Source organism: Oncorhynchus gorbuscha, linkage group LG14 (assembly GCF_021184085.1).
Source record: "Oncorhynchus gorbuscha isolate QuinsamMale2020 ecotype Even-year linkage group LG14, OgorEven_v1.0, whole genome shotgun sequence".
Taxonomy (NCBI): domain Eukaryota; kingdom Metazoa; phylum Chordata; class Actinopteri; order Salmoniformes; family Salmonidae; genus Oncorhynchus; species Oncorhynchus gorbuscha.
This window is the reverse complement of record NC_060186.1, coordinates 81,033,997-81,059,525: the sequence shown is the minus strand read 5'-3', so window position 1 is coordinate 81,059,525 and position 25,529 is coordinate 81,033,997. Positions and strand designations below refer to the sequence as shown.

The 25,529-nt window shown below is 47.8% G+C and overlaps 1 protein-coding gene across 1 annotated transcript in view; it reads left to right on the top strand.

Moving 5' to 3' along the window:
* xkr6b (XK, Kell blood group complex subunit-related family, member 6b) overlaps window positions 1-25,529 on the top strand; it is a 117,540-nt gene that overhangs the window by 9,783 nt on the left and 82,228 nt on the right. The gene's annotated exons all lie outside the window — the stretch shown is intronic.

Sequence of the window (25,529 nt, the reverse complement as noted above, 5' to 3'; positions counted from 1 at the left end):
GTCTCCTGAGTTCACTGTCTAGTGTGTCTCTTGAGTTCACTGTGTGGTATGTCTCCTGAGTTCACTGTCTAGTGTGTCTCTTGAGTTCACTGTGTGGTATGTCTCCTGAGTTCACTGTCTAGTGTGTCTCTTGAGTTCACTGTGTGGTATGTCTCCTGAGTTCACTGTGTGGTATGTCTCCTGACTTCACTGTGTGGTATGTCTCCTGAGTTCACTGTCTAGTGTGTCTCCTGAGTTCACTGTGTGGTATGTCTCCTGAGTTCACTGTGTGGTATGTCTCCTGAGTTCACTGTCTGGTATGTCTCCTGAGTTCACTGTCTAGTGTGTCTCCTGAGTTCACTGTCTAGTGTGTCTCCTGAGTTCACTGTCTGGTATGTCTCCTGAGTTCACTGTCTAGTGTGTCTCCTGAGTTCACTGTCTAGTGTGTCTCCTGAGTTCACTGTCTAGTGTGTCTCCTGAGTTCACTGTCTAGTGTGTCTCCTGAGTTCACTGTCTAGTGTGTCTCCTGAGTTCACTGTCTGGTATGTCTCCTGAGTTCACTGTCTAGTGTGTCTCCTGAGTTCACTGTCTGGTATGTCTCCTGAGTTCACTGTCTAGTGTGTCTCCTGAGTTCACTGTGTGGTATGTCTCCTGAGTTCACTGTCTGGTATGTCTTCTGAGGTCCCTGTGTGGTATGTCTCCTGAGTTCACTGTCTAGTGTCTCCTGAGTTCACTGTGTGGTATGTCTCCTGAGTTCACTGTCTAGTGTGTCTCCTGAGTTCACTGTCTAGTGTCTCCTGAGTTCCCTGTGTGGTATGTCTCCTGAGTTCACTGTGTGGTATGTCTCCTGAGTTCACTGTCTAGTGTGTCTCCTGAGTTCACTGTCTAGTGTGTCTCCTGAGTTCACTGTGTGGTATGTCTCCTGAGTTCACTGTGTGGTATGTCTCCTGAGTTCACTGTGTGGTATGTCTACTGAGTTCACTGTGTGGTATGTCTCCTGAGGTCACTGTCTGGTATGTCTCCTGAGGTCACTGTCTAGTGTGTCTCCTGAGTTCAATGTGTGGTATATCTCCTGAGTTCACTGTCTAGTGTGTCTCCTGAGTTCACTGTCTAGTGTCTCCTGAGTTCCCTGTGTGGTATGTCTCCTGAGTTCACTGTGTGGTATGTCTCCTGAGTTCACTGTCTAGTGTGTCTCCTGAGTTCACTGTGTGGTATGTCTCCTGAGGTCCCTGTGTGGTATGTCTCCTGAGGTCCCTGTGTGGTATGTCTCCTGAGTTCACTGTGTGGTATGTCTCCTGAGTTCACTGTGTGGTATGTCTCCTGAGTTCACTGTCTAGTGTGTCTCCTGAGTTCACTGTCTAGTGTGTCTCCTGAGTTCACTGTCTGGTATGTCTCCTGAGTTCACTGTAAGGTATGTCTCCTGAGTTCACTGTGTGGTATGTCTCCTGAGTTCACTGTAAGGTATGTCTCCTGAGTTCACTGTGTGGTACAGTGGGGCAAAAAAGTACTTAGTCAGCCACCAATTGTGCAAGTTGTCCCACTTAAAAAGATGAGAGAGGCCTGTAACGTTTTCTGTAAGTCTTCAGAGGGTTTACTCATGCTGTTGCTGGTATTTTGGTCCGTCCGTCTGTCTGTCTGTCACTTAGTTATAGTCATCATATTTTATTTTCTATGCTAGTTAGAGTGGTCATACCCACTGTCTTGTAAGGTTAAACAAATCACATATTCCTTCCTCCCTCCCTCCCTCCCTCCCTCCCTCCCTCCCTCCCTCCCTCCCTCCCTCCCTCCCTCCCACCACATAAAGCTGTAATTGACCTCATTTTCAGGAAACTAGAGCATCTGTCGTCCTCCGGTTCCCAGACCTCCCATTCTCCCCCTCTGCTACTCCGGTTCCCAGACCTCCCATTCTCCCCCTCTGTTCCTCCGGTTCCCAGACCTCCCATTCTCCCCCTCCGCTCCTACGGTTCCCAGACCTCCCATTCTCCCCCTCTGTTCCTCCGGTTCCCAGACCTCCCATTCTCCCCCTCTGCTCCTCCGGTTCCCAGACCTCCCATTCTCCCCCTCTGCTCCTCCGGTTCGCAGACCTCCCATTCTCCCCTCTGCTCCTCCGGTTCCCAGACCTCCCATTCTCCCCCTCTGCTCCTCCGGTTCCCAGACCTCCCATTCTCCCCTCTGCTCCTCCGGTTCCCAGACCTCCCATTCTCCCCCTCCGCTCCTCCGGTTCCCAGACCTCCCATTCTCCCTCTCTGCTACTCCGGTTCCTAGACCTCCCATTCGCCCCCTCTGCTCCTCCGGTTCCCAGACCTCCCATTCTCCCCCTCTGCTCCTCCGGTTCCCAGACCTCCCATTCTCCCCTCTGCTCCTCCGGTTCCCAGACCTCCCATTCTCCCCCTCTGCTCCTCCGGTTCCCAGACCTCCCATTCTCCCCCCCTCTGCTACTCCGGTTCCCAGACCTCCCATTCTCCCCCTCTGCTCCTCCGGTTCCCAGACCTCCCATTCTCATGCTTCATCTTTCTCTCTGACACCTTGTCCCAGTTCTCTAAACTGTTACACCTCTCCTCGCAAGTCAACGTGGAGGTCAGGAACTGCTCTCTTTGGACCTATATTCACTCCTATTGCCACTCTGGTTTGGTGTATTTTGTATTTGTATTTATTATGGATCCCCATTAGTTCCTGCCAAGGCAGCAGCTACTCTTCCTGGGGTTTATTATGGATCCCCATGAGTTCCTGCCAAGGCAGCAGCTACTCTTCCTGGGGTTTATTATGGATCCCCATTAGTTCCTGTCAAGGCAGCAGCTACTCTTCCTGGGGTTTATTATGGATCCCCATTAGTTCCTGTCAAGGCAGCAGCTACTCTTCCTGGGGTTTATTATGGATCCCCATTAGTTCCTGCCAAGGCAGCAGCTACTCTTCCTGGGGTTTATTATGGATCCCCATTAGTTCCTGCAGCAGCTACTCTTCCTGGGGTTTATTATGGATGCCCATTATGGATGCCCATTAGTTCCTGCCAAGGCAGCAGCTACTCTTCCTGGGATTTATTATGGATCCCCTGCCAAGGCAGCAGCTACTCTTCCTGGGGTTTATTATGGATCCCCATTAGTTCCTGCCAAGGCAGCAGCTACTCTTCCTGGGGTTTATTATGGATCCCCATTAGTTCCTGCCAAGGCAGCAGCTACTCTTCCTGGGGTTTATTATGGATCCCCATGAGTTCCTGCCAAGGCAGCAGCTACTCTTCCTGGGGTTTATTATGGATCCCCATGAGTTCCTGCCAAGGCAGCAGCTACTCTTCCTGGGGTTTATTATGGATCCCCATTAGTTCCTGCCAAGGCAGCAACTACTCTTCCTGGGGTTTATTATGGATCCCCATTAGTTCCTGCCAAGGCAGCAGCTACACTTCCTGGGGTTTATTATGGATCCCCATTAGTTCCTGCCAAGGCAGCAGCTACTCTTCCTGGGGTTTATTATGGATCCCCATTAGTTCCTGCCAAGGCAGCAGCTACTCTTCCTGGGGTTTATTATGGATCCCCATTAGTTCCTGCCAAGGCAGCAGCTACTCTTCCTGGGGTTTATTATGAATCCCCATTAGTTCCTGCCAGGGCAGCAGCTACTCTTCCTGGGGTTTATTATGGATCCCCATTAGTTCCTGCCAAGGCAGCAGCTACTCTTCCTGGGGTTTATTATGGATCCCTATTAGTTCCTGCCAAGGCAGCAGCTACTCTTCCTGGGGTTTATTATGGATCCCCATTAGTTCCTGCCAAGGCAGCAGCTACTCTTCCTGGGGTTTATTATGGATCCCTATTAGTTCCTGCCAAGGCAGCAGCTACTCTTCCTGGTGTCCATTAGTTTCTGCCAAGGCAGCAGCTACTCTTCCTGGTGTCCATGAGTTCCTGCCAAGGCAGCAGCTACTCTTCCTGGTGTCCATTAGTTCCTGCCAAGGCAGCAGCTATTCTTCCTGGGGTTTATTATGGATCCCCATTAGTTCCTGCCAAGGCAGCAGCTATTCTTCCTGGGGTTTATTATGGATCCCCATTAGTTCCTGCCAAGGCAGCAGCTATTCTTCCTGGGGTTTATTATGGATCCCCATTACTTCCTGCCAAGGCAGCAGCTATTCTTCCTGGTGTTTATTATGGATCCCCATTAGTTCCTGCCAAGGCAGCAGCTATTCTTCCTGGGGTTTATTATGGATCCCCATTAGTTCCTGCCAAGGCAGCAGCTATTCTTCCTGGGGTTTATTATGGATCCCCATTAGTTCCTGCCAAGGCAGCAGCTACTCTTCCTGGGGTTTATTATGGATCCCCATGAGTTCCTGCCAAGGCAGCAGCTACTCTTCCTGGGGTTTATTATGGATCCCCATTAGTTCCTGCCAAGGCAGCAGCTACTCTTCCTGGGGTTTATTATGGATCCCCATTAGTTCCTGCCAAGGCAGCAGCTACTCTTCCTGGGTTCCAAACACATTAAGACACATTACATATAAAACAAAAGATAAAACAGTAGATCATATAACATTATTACACCACTACAGTCGTGGCCAAAACATTTGAGAATGACACAACCATTAATTTTCAGTCTGCCGCCTCAGTTTGTATATGATGGCAATTTGCATATATTCCAGAATGTTATGAAGAGTGATCAGATGAAATGTAATTAATTGCAAAGTCTTCTTTGCCATGCAAATGAACTGAATCCCCCAAAAACATTTCCACTGCATTTCAGCCCTGCCACAAAAGGACCAGCTGACATCCTGTCAGTGATTCTCTCTTTAACACAGGTGTGAGTGTTGACGAGGACAAGGCTGGAGTTCACTCTGTCATGCTGATTGAGTTCTAATAACAGACCGGAAGCTTCAAAAGGAGGGTGGTGCTTGGAATCATTGTTCTTCCTCTGTCAACCATGGTAACCTGCAAGGAAACACGTGCCGTCATCATTGCTTTGCACAAAAAGGGCTTAACACGCAAGTATGTTGCTGCCAGTAAGATTGCGCCTAAATCAACCATTTATCGGATCATCAAGACCTTCAAGGAGAGCGGTTAAAATGTTATGAAGAAGGCTTCAGGGTGCCCAAGAAAGTCCAGCAAGTGCCAGGACCGTCTCCTAAAGTTGATTCAGCTGCGGGATCGGGGCACCACCAGTACAGAGCTTGCTCAGGAATGGCAGCACGCAGGTGTGTGTGCATCTGCACGCACAGTGAGGTGAAGACTTTTGGAGGATGGCCTTGTGTCAAGAAGGGCAGCAAAGAAGCCAATTCTCTCCAGGAAAAACATCAGGGACAGACTGATATTCTGCAAAAGGTACAGGGATTGGACTGCTGAGGACTGGGGTAAAGTCATTTTCTCTGATGAATCCCCTTTCAGATTGTTTGGGGCATCCGGAAAAAAGCTTGTCCTGAAAAGACAAGGTGAGCTCTACCATCAGTCCTGTGCTATGCCAACAGTAATGCATCCTGAGACCATTAATGTGTGGGGTTGCTTCTCAGCCAAGGGATTGGGCTCACTCACAATTTTGCCTAAGAACACAGCCATGAATAAAGAATGGTACCAACACATCCTCCGAGAGCAACTTCTCCCAACCATCCAGGAACATTTTGGTGACGAACAATACCTTTTCCAGCATGATGGAGCAACTTTCCATAAGGCAAAAGTGATAACTAAGTTGCTCGGGGAACAAAACATCGATATTTTGGGTCCATGGCCAGGAAACTCCCCAGACCTTAATCCCATTGAGAACTTGTGGTCAATCCTCAAGTGGCTGGTGGACAAACAAAAACACACACATTCTGACAAACTCCAAGCATTGATTATGCAAGAATGGGCTGCCATCAGTCAGGATGTGGCCCAGAAGTTAATTGACAGCATGCCATCAGTCAGGATGTGGCCCAGAAGTTAGTTGACAGCATGCCAGGGTGGATTGCAGAGGTCTTGATAAAGAAGGGTCAACACTGCAAATATTGACTCTTTGCATCAACTTCATGTAATTGTCAATAAAAGCCTTTTGACACTTAATGAAATGCTTGGAATTATACTTCAGTATTCCATAGTAACATCTGACACAAATATTTAAAGACGCCGAGGCAGCAGACTTTGTGAAAATTAATATTTGTGTCGTTCTCAAAACTTTTGGCCACGACTGTACATATCTACAATATAAAATGTATAATACCACCATACAACAATATTACAATGGACCTGTGTGTGTGTGTGTGTGTGTGTGTGTGTGTGTGTGTGTGTGTGTGTGTGTGTGTGTGTGTGTGTGTGTGTGTGTGTGTGTGTGTGTGTGTGTGTGTGTGTGTGTGTGTGTGACAGTCCCCACCGTTCTATAAGGTGTGTTTCTATCTGTTTTTTAAAAAGCCGATTCTACTGCTGTTATCAGTTACCTGATGTGGAATATAGTTCCATGTAGTCATGGATGTGGAATATAGTTCCATGTAGTCATGGATGTGGAATATAGTTCCATGTAGTCATGGATGTGGAATATAGTTCCATGTAGTCATGGATGTGGAATATAGTTCCATGTAGTCATGGATGTGGAATATAGTTCCATGTAGTCATGGCTGTGGAATATAGTTCCATGTAGTCATGGATGTGGAATATAGTTCCATGTAGTCATGGATGTGGAATATAGTTCCATGTAGTCATGGATGTGGAATATAGTTCCATGAAATCATGGATGTGGAATATAGTTCCATGTAGTCATGGATGTGGAATATAGTCCCATGTAGTCATGGCTGTGGAATATAGTTCCATGTAGTCATGGATGTGGAATATAGTTCCATGTAGTCATGGATGTGGAATATAGTTCCATGTAGTCATGGATGTGGAATATAGTTCCATGTAGTCATGGATGTGGAATATAGTTCCATGTAGTCATGGATGTGGAATATAGTTCCATGTAGTCATGGCTGTGGAATATAGTCCCATGTAGTCATGGCTGTGGAATATAGTTCCATGTAGTCATGGATGTGGAATATAGTTCCATGTAGTCATGGATGTGGAATATAGTTCCATGTAGTCATGGATGTGGAATATAGTTCCATGTAGTCATGGCTGTGGAATATAGTCCCATGTAGTCATGGATGTGGAATATAGTTCCATGTAGTCATGGATGTGGAATATAGTTCCATGTAGTCATGGCTGAATTTTGTCACAACGGTCAAGTGAATTACTCTCACGATTCCTGAAAACAAGTGTCTTCCCTGTCCGCTGTGCCTGTTTCACTGGGGTCCCGGCTGCTGTAATGAGCCCCCCCCCCCGTGGGAAGAATTTGGAAAACAAGTAGTCCACATTAAAGAGAGGAGGATCACTTTTATTTTCTGGAATCGTAAAATATCACAAAATAACCTTATTGTCAACTCAAAGTTCATGAGAAATAACTGGATTTAGGTTTGTACGTCAAAATATTTTGAATCACGCATTCCTGCTTCAACGTCAACGATATGGAATATCATCTCCGTAGTCTATTACACATTTGAATGACTCAACCAATGAATGACTTTCGATTGACTTTATGAGACGATGACTCAAATGAATTCTGTTGCTATTTTTTGGGGGGGCACCTTGTCATGGGCTTTGGTTGGTGATGTCATCGGGGGGCTGATGGGAAAATGCTAGTCTGGATCCTGTTGATGAGTACAGCACCATGACTACAGCACCATGAGTACAGCACCATGACTACAGCACCATGACTACAGCACCATGACTACAGCACCATGACTACAGCACCATGACTACAGCACCATGACTACAGCACCATGAGTACAGCACCATGACTACAGCACCATGACTACAGCACCATGAGTACAGCACCATGACTACAGCACCATGAATACAGCACCATGAGTACAGCACCATGAGTACAGCACCATGACTACAGCACCATGACTACAGCACCATGACTACAGCACCATGAGTACAGCACCATGAGTACAGCACCATGACTACAGCACCATGAGTACAGCACCATGAGTACAGCACCATGACTACAGCACCATGACTACAGCACCATGAGTACAGCACCATGAGTACAGCACCATGACTACAGCACCATGAGTACAGCACCATGACTACAGCACCATGAGTACAGCACCATGAGTACAGCACCATGAGTACAGCACCATGAGTACAGCACCATGAGTGCAGCACCATGAGTACAGCACCATGAGTACAGCAGCATGAGTACAGCACCATGAGTACAGCACCATGAGTACAGCACCATGAGTACAGCACCATGAGTACAGCACCATGAGTACATTATATAGGCTATCTGGACAAAAGGCACAATGGCTGTGGGGAGGATTGTGGGGAGGATGCAAGAAGAGATACAGCCAGAAGAGGACTGGCCACCCCACATAGCCTGGTTCCTCTCTAGGTTTCTTCCTAGTTTTTGGCCTTTCTAGGGAGTTTTTCCTAGCCACCGTGCTTCTACACCTGCATTGCTTGCTGTTTGGGGGTTTTAGGCTGGGTTTCTGTACAGCACTTTGAGATATCCGCTGATGTACGAAGGGCTATATAAATACATTTGGTTTGATTTGATTTGAAGAGGGGGGATAATAAGAGACAGATGAGAAAACAGAGGGGAGTCCTGCTGTCAATGGCTGCCGGAAGTGCAACTTTCACCCGGTGATGGTGGGAGTAGTTATGCTGAATGGAATCGTGGGAGTTTGAGCCTTTGAACAACTGAGAAATATTGGAGTAAACTGATATAAAAATCATTCTTTAGGTTTTTTTGTGCGTCTATTTTAACATATTTCCAGACGTTATTAGATGAAGACAACCAGATGTATAGAAGGGAGTTCCAATATGATCCGAAAACTTAAAAAAACGGGTTATATAGATGACTGGCCATCATTCATTGTATTAGGGATCCTTCATCAACAAAACAAATGTTGCAAAGAAGACGTTTCCCCTTTTGCTCATCACTAAACGGTCAACAGTCAAATTACACTAAAACTGTCGTAGGACATCAATAAATACTTCATAATAACAACCCAAATGGTAAAAGTGGCCGAGTTGTTGGGCCTTGTTGAGGACTCAGTTCAAGCCCCAGGTGGGCCTTGTTGAGGACTCAGTTCAAGCCCCAGGTGGGCCTTGTTGAGGACTCAGTTCAAGCCCCGGGTGGGCCTTGTTGAGGACTCAGTTCAAGCCCCAGGTGGGCCTTGTTGAGGACTCAGTTCAAGCCCCAGGTGGGCCTTGTTTAGGACTCAGTTCAAGCCCCAGGTGGGCCTTGTTGAGGACTCAGTTCAAGCCCCAGGTGGGCCTTGTTGAGGACTCAGTTCAAGCCCCAGGTGGGCCTTGTTGAGGACTCAGTTCAAGCCCCAGGTGGGCCTTGTTTGAGGACTCAGTTCAGGTGGGCCCCAGGTGGGCCTTGTTGAGGACTCAGTTCAAGCCCCCAGGTGGGCCTTGTTGAGGACTCAGTTCAAGCCCCAGGTGGGCCTTGTTTAGGACTCAGTTCAAGCCCCAGGTGGGCCTTGTTGAGGACTCAGTTCAAGCCCCAGGTGTCCTTGTTGAGGACTCAGTTCAAGCCCCAGGTGGGCCTTGTTGAGGACTCAGTTCAAGCCCCAGGTGGGCCTTGTTTAGGACTCAGTTCAAGCCCCAGGTGGGCCTTGTTTAGGACTCAGTTCAAGCCCCAGGTGGGCCTTGTTGAGGACTCAGTTCAAGCCCCAGGTGGGCCTTGTTGAGGACTCAGTTCAAGCCCCAGGTGGGCCTTGTTTAGGACTCAGTTCAAGCCCCAGGTGGGCCTTGTTGAGGACTCAGTTCAAGCCCCAGGTGGGCCTTGTTGAGGACTCAGTTCAAGCCCCAGGTGGGCCTTGTTGAGGACTCAGTCAAGCCCCAGGTCACTCAGCCCCAGGTTGGCCCCAGGTGGGCCTTGTTTCAGGACTCAGTTCAAGCCCCAGGTGGGCCTTGTTGAGGACTCAGTTCAAGCCCCAGGTGGGCCTTGTTGAGGACTCAGTTCAAGCCCCAGGTGGGCCTTGTTGAGGACTCAGTTCAAGCCCCAGGTGGGCCTTGTTGAGGACTCAGTTCAAGCCCCAGGTGGGCCTTGTTGAGGACTCAGTTCAAGCCCCAGGTGGGCCTTGTTTAGGACTCAGTTCAAGCCCCAGGTGGGCCTTGTTGAGGACTCAGTTCAAGCCCCAGGTGGGCCTTGTTGAGGACTCAGTTCAAGCCCCAGGTGGGCCTTGTTGAGGACTCAGTTCAAGCCCCAGGTGGGCCTTGTTTAGGACTCAGTTCAAGCCCCAGGTGGGCCTTGTTTAGGACTCAGTTCAAGCCCCAGGTGGGCCTTGTTTAGGACTCAGTTCAAGCCCCAGGTGGGCCTTGTTTAGGACTCAGTTCAAGCCCCAGGTGGGCCTTGTTTTCAGTTCAAGCCCCAGGTGGGCCTTGTTTAGGACTCAGGTGGGCCTTGTTTAGGACTCAGTTCAAGCCCCAGGTGGGCCTTGTTGAGGACTCAGTTCAAGCCCCAGGTGGGCCTTGTTTGAGGACTCAGTTCAAGCCCCAAGGACCCCAGGTGGGCCTTGTTTGAGGACTCAGTTCAAGCCCCAGGTGGGCCTTGTTGAGGACTCAGTTCAAGCCCCAGGTGGGCCTTGTTGAGGACTCAGTTCAAGCCCCAGGTGGGCCTTGTTTGAGGACTCAGGCCCCAGGTGGGCCTTGTTTAGGACTCAGTTCAAGCCCCAGGTGGGCCTTGTTTAGGACTCAGTTCAAGCCCCAGGTGGGCCTTGTTTAGGACTCAGTTCAAGCCCCAGGTGGGCCTTGTTGAGGACTCAGTTCAAGCCCCAGGTGGGCCTTGTTTAGGACTCAGTTCAAGCCCCAGGTGGGCCTTGTTTAGGACTCAGTTCAAGCCCTAGGTGGGCCTTGTTTAGGACTCAGTTCAAGCCCCAGGTGGGCCTTGTTTAGGACTCAGTTCAAGCCCCAGGTGGGCCTTGTTGAGGACTCAGTTCAAGCCCCAGGTGGGCCTTGTTTAGGACTCAGTTCTTGTTTAGGAAGCCCCAGGTGGGCCTTGTTGAGGACTCAGTTCAAGCCCCAGGTGGGCCTTGTTTAGGACTCAGTTCAAGCCCCAGGTGGGCCTTGTTGAGGACTCAGTTCACTCAGTTCCCCAGGTGGGCCTTGTTGAGGACTCAGTTCAAGCCCCAGGTGGGCCTTGTTGAGGACTCAGTTCAAGCCCCAGGTGGGCCTTGTTGAGGACTCAGTTCAAGCCCCAGGTGGGCCTTGTTGAGACTCAGTTCAAGCCCCAGGTTCTTGTTTAGGACTCAGTTCAAGCCCCAGGTGGGCCTTGTTTAGGACTCAGTTCAAGCCCCAGGTGGGCCTTGTTTAGGACTCAGTTCAAGCCCCAGGTGGGCCTTGTTTAGGACTCAGTTCAAGCCCCAGGTGGGCCAGGTGGGCCTTGTTGAGGACTCAGTTCAAGCCCCAGGTGGGCCTTGTTGAGGACTCAGTTCAAGCCCCAGGTGGGCCTTGTTGAGGACTCAGTTCAAGCCCCAGGTGGGCCTTGTTGAGGACTCAGTTCAAGCCCCAGCTGGGCCTTGTTGAGGACTCAGTTCAAGCCCCAGGTGGGCCTTGTTGAGGACTCAGTTCAAGGTGTTCCGTTTGAAATGAGATAATAATTCATAGGAAAACAACACACGCACAGGAGAGTGTTTATGTAGATGTGAAATCAGATGGTATTGAGTAACACGCCAGTCGGGAGTCAGTTTGTGTGTTTCAAATGATCTGACATGTCATGTTTGTGGTGATCGAGCTGAAGAAATGTGTGTGTGTGTGTGTGTGTGTGTGTGTGTGTGTGTGTGTGTGTGTGTGTGTGTGTGTGTGTGTGTGTGTGTGTGTGTGTGTGTGTGTGTGTGTGTGTGTGTGTGTGTGTGTGTGTGTGTGTGTGTGTGTGTGTGTGTGTGTGTGTGTGTGTGTGTGTGTGTGTGTGTGTGTGTGTGTGTGTGTGTGTGTGTGTGTGTGTGTGTGTGTGTGTGTGTGTGTGTGTGTGTGTGTGTGTGTGTGTGTGTGTGTGTGTGTGTGTGTGTGTGTGTGTGTGTGTGTGTGTGTGTGTGTGTGTGTGTGTGTGTGTGTGTGTGTGTGTGTGTGTGTGTGTGTGTGTGTGTGTGTGTGTGTGTGTGTCAGAGGTGTTAGATTAGAATGAGTCATTTCTATCACCTGACAGATGGATGTACTCATTAGCAGGTTGGAGGCTCTTTCCCAGCAGGCATTGCAGTCCCAAACAGCACCCTATTCCCTATGTACTACACAAACCAGTGGCGGTCAGTGCTGTTTATGATGAGGAAGGACAATGTTGTTGTTTCTTTCATGAGCCTTATTTCTATTATTACATCACAATGGATGACTGTCATTCATATTCCATTCACCCAGTTCAATGTAACATCGATATGTTCAGGTTCTAGAATATTCCCCTGTACCCATCACGAGGTTGCTACAACCTAGTGTAACAGTATAACTTCAGACCGTCCCCTCGCCCATATACCCGGGCGCGAACCAGGGACCCTCTGCACACATCAACAACAGTCACCCCTCGAAGCATCGTGTACCCATCGCTCCACAAAATCTCTTGCAGAGCAAAGGGAACTACTACTTCAAGGTCTCAGAGCGAGTGACGTCACCGATTGAAACGCTATTTAGCGCGCACCGCTAACTGAGCTAGGCGTTTCACATCAGTTACATCAGCACCACCGCTAACTGAGCTAGCCGTTTCACATCTGTTACATCAGCACCACCGCTAACTGAGCTAGCCGTTTCACATCTGTTACATCAGCACCACCGCTAACTGAGCTAGCCGTTTCACATCTGTTACATCAGCACCACCGCTAACTGAGCTAGCCGTTACACATCTGTTACATCAGCACCACCGCTAACTGAGCGAGCCGTTTCACATCAGTTACATCAGCACCACCGCTAACTGAGCTAGCCGTTTCACATCTGTTACATCAGCACCACCGCTAACTGAGCTAGCCGTTTCACATCTGTTACATCAGCACCACCGCTAACTGAGCTAGCCGTTTCACATCTGTTACATCAGCACCACCGCTAACTGAGCTAGCCGTTTCACATCAGTTACATCAGCAGCACCGCTAACTGAGCTAGCCGTTTCACATCAGTTACATCAGCACCACCGCTAACTGAGCTAGCCGTTTCACATCTGTTACATCAGCACCACCGCTAACTGAGCTAGCCGTTACACATCTGTTACATCAGCACCACCGCTAACTGAGCTAGCCGTTTCACATCAGTTACATCAGCACCACCGCTAACTGAGCTAGCCGTTTCACATCAGTTACATCAGCACCACCGCTAACTGAGCTAGCCGTTTCACATCAGTTACATCAGCACCACCGCTAACTGAGCTAGCCGTTTCACATCTGTTACATCAGCACCACCGCTAACTGAGCTAGCCGTTTCACATCTGTTACATCAGCACCACCGCTAACTGAGCTAGCCGTTTCACATCAGTTACATCAGCACCACCGCTAACTGAGCTAGCCGTTTCACATCAGTTACATCAGCACCACCGCTAACTGAGCTAGCCGTTTCACATCAGTTACATCAGCACCACCGCTAACTGAGCTAGCCGTTTCACATCTGTTACATCAGCACCACCGCTAACTGAGCTAGCCGTTTCACATCTGTTACATCAGCACCACCGCTAACTGAGCTAGCCGTTTCACATCAGTTACATCAGCACCACCGCTAACTGAGCTAGCCGTTTCACATCAGTTACATCAGCACCACCGCTAACTGAGCTAGCCGTTTCACATCAGTTACATCAGCACCACCGCTAACTGAGCTAGCCGTTTCACATCTGTTACATCAGCACCACCGCTAACTGAGCTAGCCGTTTCACATCAGTTACATCAGCACCACCGCTAACTGAGTTAGCCGTTACACTAGCCTAGCTAATGAAAGTTCATAATGCAGGTGCACACAGGTCGAGAAAAATTTGAGGTGACAGACACGTTCAATACCACTTTACTCTTGCCTGTTGTCACGTTCTGACCTTAGTTCCTCTCTCTGTCTCTCTCTGTCTCTCTCTCTCTCTCTCTCTCTCTCTCTCTCTCTCTCTCTCTCTCTGTCTCTCTCTCTCTCTCTGTCTCTCTCCTACTCTCCCTCACCACATCTCTCTCTCTCTGTCTGTCTCTCTCTCTCTCTCTCACCTCTCCCCTCTCTCTCTCTCTCACCTCTCTCTCTCTCTCTCTCTCTCTCTCTCTCTCTCTCTCTCTCTCTCTCTCTCTCTCTCTCTCTCTCTCTCTCTCTCTCTCTCTCTCTCTCTCTCTCTCTCTCACCACATCTCTCTCTCTCTCTCTCTCTCTCTCTCTCTCTCTCTCTCTCTCTCCTACTCTCCCTCACCACATCCCCCTCTCTCTCTCTTGCTTCTCCTTCATTTTTGAAGAAATTAATTTGTTGAAAACTGTTCAACTATTGTCTTTCTCTCTGAGTCAACTCGTCACCACATTGTATGCACTGCAGAGCTGGCTAGCTGTAGCTTATGCTTTCAGTACTAGATTAATTCTCTGATCTTTTGATTGGGTGGACAACATGTCAGTTCATACTGCAAGAGCTCTGATAGGTTGGAGGATGTCCTCTAGAAGGTGTCATAATTACTGTGTAAGTCTATGGAAGGGGGTGAAAACCAAGAGCCTCCTAGGTTTTGTATTGAAGTCAATGTACCCAGTGGAGGACAGATGCAACTCCCTCCCTCCCTCCCTTATTTCTCCTCTGTCTTCCTCTCTCTGTTGGTCTCTATCTTTTTCTTCTCTCCCTCTCTGGTGTAATCTCCCTGGTGTAATCTACCTGGTGTAATCTACCTGGTGTAATCTACCTGGTGTAATCTACCTGGTGTAATCTACTGGTTATAATCTACCTGGTGTAATCTACCTGGTGTAATCTACCTGGTGTAATCTACCTGTTATAATCTACTTGGTGTAATCTACCTGGTGTAATCTACCGGTTATAATCTACCTGGTGTAATCTCCCTGGTGTAATCTACCTTGTGTAATCTCCCAGGTGTAATCTACCTGGTGTAATCTACCTGGTGTAATCTACCTGGTGTAATCTCCCTGGTGTAATCTACCTGGTGTAATCTACCTGGTGTAATCTCCCTGGTGTAATCTACCTGGTGTAATCTACCAGTTATGATCTACCTGGTGTAATCTACCTGGTGTAATCTACCTGGTGTAATCTCCCTGGTGTAATCTCCCTGGTGTAATCTACCTGGTGTAATCTACCTGGTGTAATCTACCGGTTATGATCTACCTGGTGTAATCTACCTGGTGTAATCTACCTGGTGTAATCTACCTGTTATAATCTACTTGGTGTAATCTACCTGGTGTAATCTACCGGTTATAATCTACCTGGTGTAATCTCCCTGGTGTAATCTACCTGGTGTAATCTCCCAGGTGTAATCTCCCAGGTGTAATCTACCTGGTGTAATCTCCCTGGTGTAATCTACCTGGTGTAATCTACCTGGTGTAATCTCCCTGGTGTAATCTCCCTGGTGTAATCTACCTGGTGTAATCTACCTGGTGTAATCTACCTGGTGTAATCTACCGGTTATGATCTACCTGGTGTAATCTACCTGGTGTAATCTACCTGGTGTAATCTACCTGGTGTAATCTACCGGTTATAATCTACCTGGTGTAATCTACCGGTTATAATCTACCTGGTATAATCTACCGGTTATGATCTACCTGGTGTAATCTACCTGGTGTAATCTACTGGTTATGATCTACCTGGTGTAATCTACCTGGTGTAATCTACCGGTTATGATCTACCTGGTGTAATCTACCTGGTGTAATCTACCTGGTGTATTCTACCTGGTGTATTCTACCTGGTGTAATCTACCTGGTGTATTCTACCTGGTGTATTCTACCTGGTGTAATCTACCTGGTGTATTCTACCTGGTGTAATCTACCTGGTGTATTCTACCTGGTGTAATCTACCTGGTGTAATCTACCTGGTGTAATCTACCTGATGTATTCTACCTGTTATAATCTACCTGGTGTAATCTACCTGGTGTAATCTACCTGGTGTATTCTACCTGGTGTATTCTACCTGGTGTATTCTACCTGGTGTATTCTACCTGGTGTTGTAACGCCCTGGTCGAGGTATTTTGTGTTTATCTTCATTTATTGGGTCAGGCCAGGGTGTGACATGGGGTTTTTGTATGTGGTGTGTTGGTATTAGGATTGTAGCTTAGTGGGGTGTTCTAGTTAAATCTATGGCTGTCTGAAGTGGTTCTCAATCAGAGGCAGGTGTTTATCGTTGTCTCTGATTGGGAACCATATTTAGGCAGCCATATTCTTTGTGTGTTTCGTGGGTGATTGTCCTTAGTGTCCTTGTTCCTGTCTCTGTGTTAGTAGGCTGTTTCGGTTTTCATTACGTTCTTTGTTTTGTAGTGTTTATAATTGATTCGTGTTTTACGTTTGTTTATTAAACATGGATCGCAATCTACACGCTGCATTTTGGTCCGACTCTCCTTCACACCTAAAAAAACGTTACAGGTGTAGTCTACCTGGTGTAATCTACCTGGTGTAATCTACCTGGTGTAATCTACCTGGTGTAATCTACCTGGTGTTATCTACCTGGTGTAATCTACCTGGTGTATTCTACCTGGTGTAATCTACCTGGTGTAATCTACCTGGTGTAATCTACCTGGTGTAATCTACCTGGTGTTATCTACCTGGTGTAATCTACCTGGTGTTATCTACCTGGTGTAATCTCCCTGGTGTAATCTCCCTGGTGTAATCTACCTGGTGTAATCTACCTGGTGTAATCTACCGGTTATGATCTACCTGGTGTAATCTACCTGGTGTAATCTACCTGGTGTAATCTACCTGGTGTAATCTACCGGTTATAATCTACCTGGTGTAATCTACCGGTTATAATCTACCTGGTATAATCTACCGGTTATGATCTACCTGGTGTAATCTACCTGGTGTAATCTACTGGTTATGATCTACCTGGTGTAATCTACCTGGTGTAATCTACCTGGTATAATCTACCTGGTGTAATCTACCTGGTGTAATCTACCTGGTGTATTCTACCTGGTGTAATCTACCTGGTGTATTCTACCTGGTGTATTCTACCTGGTGTAATCTACCTGGTGTATTCTACCTGGTGTATTCTACCTGGTGTATTCTACCTGGTGTAATCTACCTGGTGTAATCTACCTGGTGTAATCTACCTGGTGTAATCTACCTGTTATAATCTACCTGGTGTAATCTACCTGTTGTAATCTACCTGGTGTAATCTACCTGGTGTAATCTACCTGGTGTAATCTACCTGTTGTAATCTACCTGGTGTAATCTACCTGGTGTATTCTACCTGGTGTAATCTACCTGGTGTAATCTACCTGGTGTAATCTACCTGTTATAATCTACCTGGTGTAATCTACCTGGTGTAATCTACCTGGTGTAATCTACCTGGTGTAATCTACCTGGTGTAATCTACCTAGTGTAATCTACCTGTTGTAATCTACCTGGTGTAATCTACCTGGTGTAATCTACCTGGTGTAATCTACCTGGTGTATTCTACCTGGTGTAATCTACCTGGTGTAATCTACCTGGTGTAATCTACCTGTTATAATCTACCTGGTGTAATCTACCTGGTGTAATCTACCTGGTGTAATCTACCTGGTGTATTCTACCTGGTGTAATCTACCTGGTGTAATCTACCTGGTGTAATCTACCTGTTATAATCTACCTGGTGTAATCTACCTGGTGTAATCTACCTGGTGTAATCTACCTGGTGTAATCTACCTGTTATAATCTACCTGGTGTAATCTACCTGTTGTAATCTACCTGGTGTAATCTACCTGGTGTAATCTACCTGGTGTAATCTACCTGGTGTATTCTACCTGGTGTAATCTACCTGGTGTAATCTACCTGGTGTAATCTACCTGTTATAATCTACCTGGTGTAATCTACCTGGTGTAATCTACCTGGTGTAATCTACCTGGTGTAATCTACCTGGTGTAATCTACCTGTTATAATCTACCTGGTGTAATCTACCTGGTGTAATCTACCTGGTGTAATCTACCTGGTGTATTCTACCTGGTGTAATCTACCTGGTGTAATCTACCTGGTGTAATCTACCTGTTATAATCTACCTGGTGTAATCTACCTGGTGTAATCTACCTGGTGTATTCTACCTGGTGTAATCTACCTGGTGTAATCTACCTGGTGTAATCTACCTGTTATAATCTACCTGGTGTAATCTACCTGGTGTAATCTACCTGGTGTAATCTACCTGGTGTAATCTACCTGGTGTATTCTACCTGGTGTAATCTACCTGGTGTAATCTACCTGTTATAATCTACCTGGTGTAATCTACCTGGTGTAATCTACCTGGTGTAATCTACCTGGTGTAATCTACCTGGTGTATTCTACCTGGTGTAATCTACCTGGTGTAATCTACCTGGTGTAATCTACCTGGTGTAATCTACCTGATGTAATCTACCTGGTGTATTCTACCCCAAACTAAACCCTGGTATATAGTAAATGTGCATACCTGGCTCCTTATAGAGAATTCACAACACCAACCACCTCCTTCCCTCTCTCCTTCCCCCTCTCTTTCCTTCTCCCCTTCCCTCTCTCCTTCCCCCTCTCCTTCCTTCTCTCCTTCCTTCTCTCCTTCCCTCTCTCCTTCCCCCTCTCCTTCCTTCTCTCCTTCCTTCTCTCCTTCCCTCTCTCCTTCCCCCTCTCCTTCCCCCTCTGCTTCCTTCTCTCCTTCCCCCTTTGCAAAATGCTCCTTTCCTTCCCTTTTATGTTGTTTTCCTCTCTCTCCTCTCCCTCTCTCTCCTCCCCCACTCTCTCCTCTCCCTCCCCCACTCTCCCTCTCTCTCCCCCAGTGTGAATACCATGTTAATGGCTGGTGATTGCAGCTTTGTGCAGACTGTAGGCTCTGAGCGCTGGAGGTCAGCAAATACACTGACAGTCTGTATTTGTGAAACATCTTTCAGTTCCTGGTAAGTCTGAATGACTGTCTGGACTAGTTGAGGTGATCTGATCAAGGGATCTTGTGTCTCTCCATCTTTTCTCTCTCTCCATCTTTCTCTCTCTCTCTCTCTCTCTCTTCTCTCTCTTGCCTGCCTCTCTCTCTCTCTTTGCCTCTCTCTCTCTCTCTTTGCCTCTCTCTCTCTCTCTTTGCCTCTCTCTCTCTCTCTTTGCCTCTCTCTCTCTTTGCCTCTCTCTCTCTCTCTTTGCCTCTCTCTCTCTCTCTCTCTCTCTCTCTCTCTCTCTCTCTCTTTGCCTCTCTCTCTCTCTCTCTCTCTCTCTCTCTCTCTCTCTCTCTCTCTCTCTCTCTCTCTCTCTCTCTCTCTCTCTCTCTCTCTCTCTCTCTCTCTCTCTCTCTCTCTCTCTCTCTCTCTCTCTCTCTCTCTCTCTCTCTCTCTCTCTTTTCTTGTCTTTCTCTCTCTGTGTGTTAGAGTGTCTGTGACACACACACACACACACCATGCAGCGTATAACCGATAATTAACAAATTGTTAATTTGCACCTTGTTAACATGCTAAACTAACTGCTGACACTGAAAACAGTTACTTTCCCACGATGCATCTGTTTATAGCTGTCGTTCTTCCTCAACCCCGGAATAAATCCAAGGCTCCCTCTTTTCTTCTCACGTTCAGGTCTAAATGGATTTGCGTTCAGCAGAGGTTTTATATGGAACACGCAAAGATTACTGGGATGCCTAATCAGAAAGGCTTTTGAAAAAAGCTTAACATTTATCAGAGAGAGAGAGAGAGAGAGAGAGAGAGAGAGAGAGAGAGAGAGAGAGAGAGAGAGAACAAACTATAGTCAGAGCAGGAATCCTTTAGCAGGGAGGGCTGAGGGACGGAACGAACGCCCCTGGGAAGAGAAATCAAACAGTTATTTTTTTCTGTTGTGTGTGTGTGTGTGTGTGTGTGTGTGTGTGTGTGTGTGTGTGTGTGTGTGTGTGTGTGTGTGTGTGTGTGTGTGTGTGTGTGTGTGTGTGTGTGTGTGTGTGTGTGTGTGTGTGTGTGTGTGTGTGTGTGTGTGTGTGTGTGTGTGTGTGTGTGTGTGTGTGTGTGTGTGTGTGTGTGTGTGTTGTCTCCCAATGCATATGTGTTGATTTACGGCTTCTTTGATTCTATGTTGTGAGGGATTTGGGGATCGTGCCATTTTCCACAGCAGACAAAGGGGAGTGTAACAACCCTTCTCTATTCCTGCTTTGGTCTCCCTTCTCTATTCCTGCTTTGGTCTCCCTTCTCTATTCATGCTTTGGTCTCCCTTCTCTATTCCTGCTTTGGTCTCCTTCTCTATTCCTGCTTTGGTCTCCCTTCTCTATTCCTGCTTTGGTCTCCTTCTCTATTACTGCTTTGGTCTCCCTTCTCTATTCCTGCTTTTGTCTCCCTTCTCTATTCCTGCTTTGGTCTCCCTTCTCTATTCCTGCTTTGGTCTCCTTCTCTATTCCTGCTTTGGTCTCCCTTCTCTATTCCTGCTTTGGTCTCCCTTCTCTATTCCTGCTTTGGTCTCCCTTCTCTATTCCTGTTTTGGTCTCCCTTCTCTATTCCTGCTTTGGTCTCCCTTCTCTGTTACTGTGAGGGGATCCAGGACTGGTTGCTATGTTACTGTGAGGGGATCCAGGACTGGTTGCTATGTTACTGCGAGGGGATCCAGGACTGGTTGCTATGTTACTGTGAGGGGATCCAGGACTGGATGCTATGTTACTGTGAGGGGATCCAGGACTGGTTGCTATGTTACTGTGAGGGGATCCAGGACTGGTTGCTATGTTACTGTGAGGGGATCCAGGACTGGTTGCTATGTTACTGTGAGGGGATCCAGGACTGGTTGCTATGTTACTGTGAGGGGATCCAGGACTGGTTGCTATGTTACTGCAAGGGGATCCAGGACTGGTTGCTATGTTACTGTGAGGGGATCCAGGACTGGATGCTATGTTACTGTGAGGGGATCCAGGACTGGTTGCTATGTTACTGTGAGGGGATCCAGGACTGGTTGCTATGTTACTGTGAGGGGATCCAGGACTGGTTGCTATGTTACTGTGAGGGGATCCAGGACTGGTTGCTATGTTACTGTGAGGGGATCCAGGACTGGTTGCTATGTTACTGTGAGGGGATCCAGGACTGGTTGCTATGTTACTGTGAGGGGATCCAGGACTGGTTGCTATGTTACTGTGAGGGGATCCAGGACTGGTTGCTATGTTACTGTGAGGGGATCCAGGACTGGTTGCTATGTTACTGTGAGGGGATCCAGGACTGGTTGCTATGTTACTGTGAGGGGATCCAGGACTGGTTGCTATGTTACTGTGAGGGGATCCAGGACTGGTTGCTATGTTACTGTGAGGGGATCCAGGACTGGTTGCTATGTTACTGTGAGGGGATCCAGGACTGGTTGCTATGTTACTGTGAGGGGATCCAGGACTGGTTGCTATGTTACTGTGAGGGGATCCAGGACTGGTTGCTATGTTACTGTGAGGGGATCCAGGACTGGTTGCTATGTTACTGTGAGGGGATCCAGGACTGGTTGCTATGTCTTTTGGCAGTACAAAGTTGTTGTGTTGTGGTGTCGTTGTGTGTCGTGTTGATGTATGTGGTGTGGTGTGTTGTGTCATGGTGTGTTGTCGTGTTGAGGTATGTGGGGTGGTGTGTTGTGTTGTGGTGTGTTGTGTTGTGGTGTGTTGTGGTGTGTCATGGTGTGGTGTGGTGAAGTGTGTTGTGGTGTGGTGTGGTGTGTTGTGTTGTGTTGTGGTGTGTCATGGTGTGGTGTGTTGTGGTGTGTTGTGGTGTGTCATGGTGTGGTGTGTTGTGTTGTGTTATGGTGTTGTGGTGTGGTGTGTCATGGTGTGGTGTGTTGTGTTGTGGTGTGTTGTGGTGTGTCGTGGTGTGGTGTGTTGTGGTGTGTCGTGGTGTGTTGTGGTGTGTCGTGGTGTGTTTTGGTGTGGTGTGTTGTGGTGTGTCGTGGTGTGTCGTGGTGTGTCGTGTCGTGGTGTGTTGTGGTGTGGTGTGTTGTGTTGTGGTGTGTTGTGGTGTGTTGTGTTGTGTCGTGGTGTGTCGTGTCATGGTGTGTTGTGGTGTGTTGTGTTGTGTTGTGTTGTGGTGTGTTGTGTTGTGGTGTGTTGTGTTGTGTTGTGTTGTTGTGTTGTGGTGTCTTGTGTCGTGGTGTGTTGTGGTGTGTTGTGTCGTGGTGTGTTGTGGTGTGTTGTGGTGTGTCGTGGTGTGGTGTGGTGTGGTGTGTTGTGTTGTGGTGTGTCGTGGTGTGTTGTGTTTTGGTGTGTCGTGGTGTGGTGTGTCGTGGTGTGTTGTGGTGTGGTGTGTTGTGTTGTGTTGTGTTGTGTCGTGGTGTGTTGTGTTTTGGTGTGTCGTGGTGTGGTGTGTCGTGGTGTGTCGTGGTGTGGTGTGGTGTATTGTGTCGTGGTCTGTTGCGTCGTGTTGTGGTGTGTTGTGGTGTGGTGTGTCGTGGTGTGTTGTTGAATCAGGACTGTACTGAGACTGAGTAGATGTTAAATGGTGTTTTGAGGCGCTGCTACCAGCACTGACCTAGTTTTACTGCGGGGAGAGTGAGGGGGAGAGCGGGAGAGGGAGAAAGAGAGAAAGAGAGAAAGAGAGAGAGAGAGAGAGAGAGAGAGAGAGAGAGAGAGAGAGAGAGAGAGAGAGAGAGAGAGAGAGAGAGAGAGAGAGAGAGGGTGAGAGAGAGCCTTGGAGTGTCCAGCCAGGCCCATAGTCCCATAGTAGTGGGGACCTGGGTCTGTAGTCCCACATAATGGGGTAGCTAGTCCCACAGTATGGAGTCAGTAGTCTCACAGTATGGGGTCAGTAGTAGGCCTGTTACTTGTAGGTAGATAGTTGGCTACAGGCCTGTTACTGGTAGGTAGTTAGTTGGCTACAGGCCTGTTACTGGTAGGTAGTTAGTTGGCTACAGGCCTGTTACTGGTAGGTAGTTAGTTGGCTACAGGCCTGTTACAGGTAGGTGTTAGTTGGCTACAGGCCTGTTAGTGGTAGGTAGATAGTTGGCTACAGGCCTGTTAGTGGTAGGTGTTAGTTGGCTACAGGCCTGTTAGTGGTAGGTGTTAGTTGGCTACAGGCCTGTTAGTGGTAGGTGTTAGTTGGCTACAGGCCTGTTACTGGTAGGTAGTTAGTTGGCTACAGGCCTGTTAGTGGTAGGTGTTAGTTGGCTACAGGCCTGTTAGTGGTAGGTGTTAGTTGGCTACAGGCCTGTTAGTGGTAGGTGTTAGTTGGCTACAGGCCTGTTAGTGGTAGGTGTTAGTTGGCTACAGGGCTGTTACTGGTAGGTAGATAGTTGGCTACAGGGCTGTTAGTGGTAGGTGTTAGTTGGCTACAGGGCTGTTAGTGGTAGGTGTTAGTTGGCTACAGGGCTGTTAGTGGTAGGTGTTAGTTGGCTACAGGGCTGTTAGTGGTAGGTGTTAGTTGGCTACAGGCCTGTTAGTGGTAGGTGTTAGTTGGCTACAGGGCTGTTACTGGTAGGTGTTAGTTGGCTACAGGCCTGTTAGTGGTAGGTGTTAGTTGGCTACAGGGCTGTTACTGGTAGGTAGATAGTTGGCTACAGGCCTGTTAGTGGTAGGTGTTAGTTGGCTACAGGCCTGTTAGTGGTAGGTGTTAGTTGGCTACAGGCCTGTTAGTGGTAGGTGTCAGTTGGCTACAGGCCTGTTAGTGGTAGGTGTTAGTTGGCTACAGGCCTGTTACTGGACAGTATAAACTCATAAATATGTTTGAACTATATCTCTTCCTTTCCTCTGTTCAACAAACATAATTGTTAATGGATACCCAAAATTCAAACATTTACCAAGAAAATACAGTGTGGAGAACAAGTATTTGATACACTGCCGATTTTGCAGGTTTTCCTACTTACAAAGTATGTAGAGGTCTGTAATTTTTGCCATAGGTACACTTGAACTGTGAGAGACGGAATCTAAAACAAAAATCCAGGAAATCACACTGTATGTGATTTTTAAGTAATTAATTAGTCTTTTATTGCATTTCACACAAGAAATGTCCCCTCTCCTCGATGTTCTGTCATGCTGTCTTGATTTATTACACAGAGCCATTTAGAGTGGGAGTAACTAGCACAGTGACAAGATGGCGCCGACAGACACAGCTGCCATGTTTCATTCTCCTAGCCAGCTTGGTACTATTATTTTGTGTTATTTCTTACTTTATTTGCTCAGAACTTTTATAGTATATAGTATAATCTCCTACAGCCAACAATCACACTATGAGGTATTAATCATGAAATTACAGCGCTACTTTTGCTTACCGCGGACACTTCTCTTTTTCCCTGTCTGTGATCACTGGGCTCCCGAAGTGGCGCAGCGGTCTACGGCACTGCATGTCGGTGCTAGAGGCCTCACTACAGACGTCCTGGTTCGAATCCAGGCTGTAATCACAACCGGCTGTGATTGGGAGTCCCGTAGGGCGACGCACAAGCAGCCCCGTTGTTTGGTTTACCCGAAGCAGCCTCATTCATCTCTACGAGCCGTAGGAGAGCAGTCATTCCAGTCAGACTCCATAGGAAGGGAAACCACCCACCACTACTGAGTATATTACTAATGTGTACCATCTCCGGTAGACAAGCTCAGAGCAAGATGTAACATAGTTTTGTCTTACAGAAACGTGGCTGACCCCTGACCTTCTCCAGGAAGGACAGAAACAGGAAGAAAAAAACGCTCCAGGGAAAAGCAAAGGTGTTTCATGTTTCCTTTATTTAACGAGGCAAGTCAGTTAAGAACATATTCTTATTTTCAATGACGGCCTGGGAACAGTGGGGTTAACTGCCTTGTTCAGTGGCAGAACGACAGATTTGTACCTTGTCAGCTCGGGGGTTTGAACTCGCAACCTTCCGGTTGCTAGTCCACTGCTCTAACCACTAGGCTACGCTGCCGCCCCAGTGTAGCCTAGTAACTCGATGTTGTGGCGACTCCTGATCTGGAATACCTCACGTTCAAATGCCGACCCCATTACCTCAAAAGATAATCCTCATCGGTTATTGTCATGACCGTTTACATCCTCCCTCGAACACCACGGTGGCACTCGAGGGGCGGCAGCATAGCCGCGTTGGACTAGTAACCGGAAGGTTGCGAGTTCAAACCCCCAGAGCCAACAAGGTACAAATCTGTCGTTCTGCCCCTGAACAAAGCAGTTAACCCACTGTTCCCAGGCCGTCATTGATCACGTGGACTGGGATATATCGCTTCTTGGAATAACATCAGTGACTACACACTGACTCGGGTCGATTAGAAATCAGGAAGTGCATGGAGGTTGTTGTTCCTACAGTGACAATCAGAACACATTCAAACCAAATACTGTGGATTGATGGCAGAATTTGTGGAGTCGCAATTCGAGACGCATGTGGGCAGGGAGTTTAGACAAACTTATGAAGGGACGCCTCACTCACCTCAGACAAATCTTTTTTTCATCGCCTGCTTCGAGGAAAACAACACAAAGTTGTCGTGGTGGGCCCCTGCTGCTCACGAGGACTGTGGCCTCCTGATCTCTGTAGCTGACATGAGTACGACTTTCAAGCGTGTTAACTCTCGCAGGGCTGCCGGCCAGGATGGGATACCAAGACGCGTCCTTATTGCATG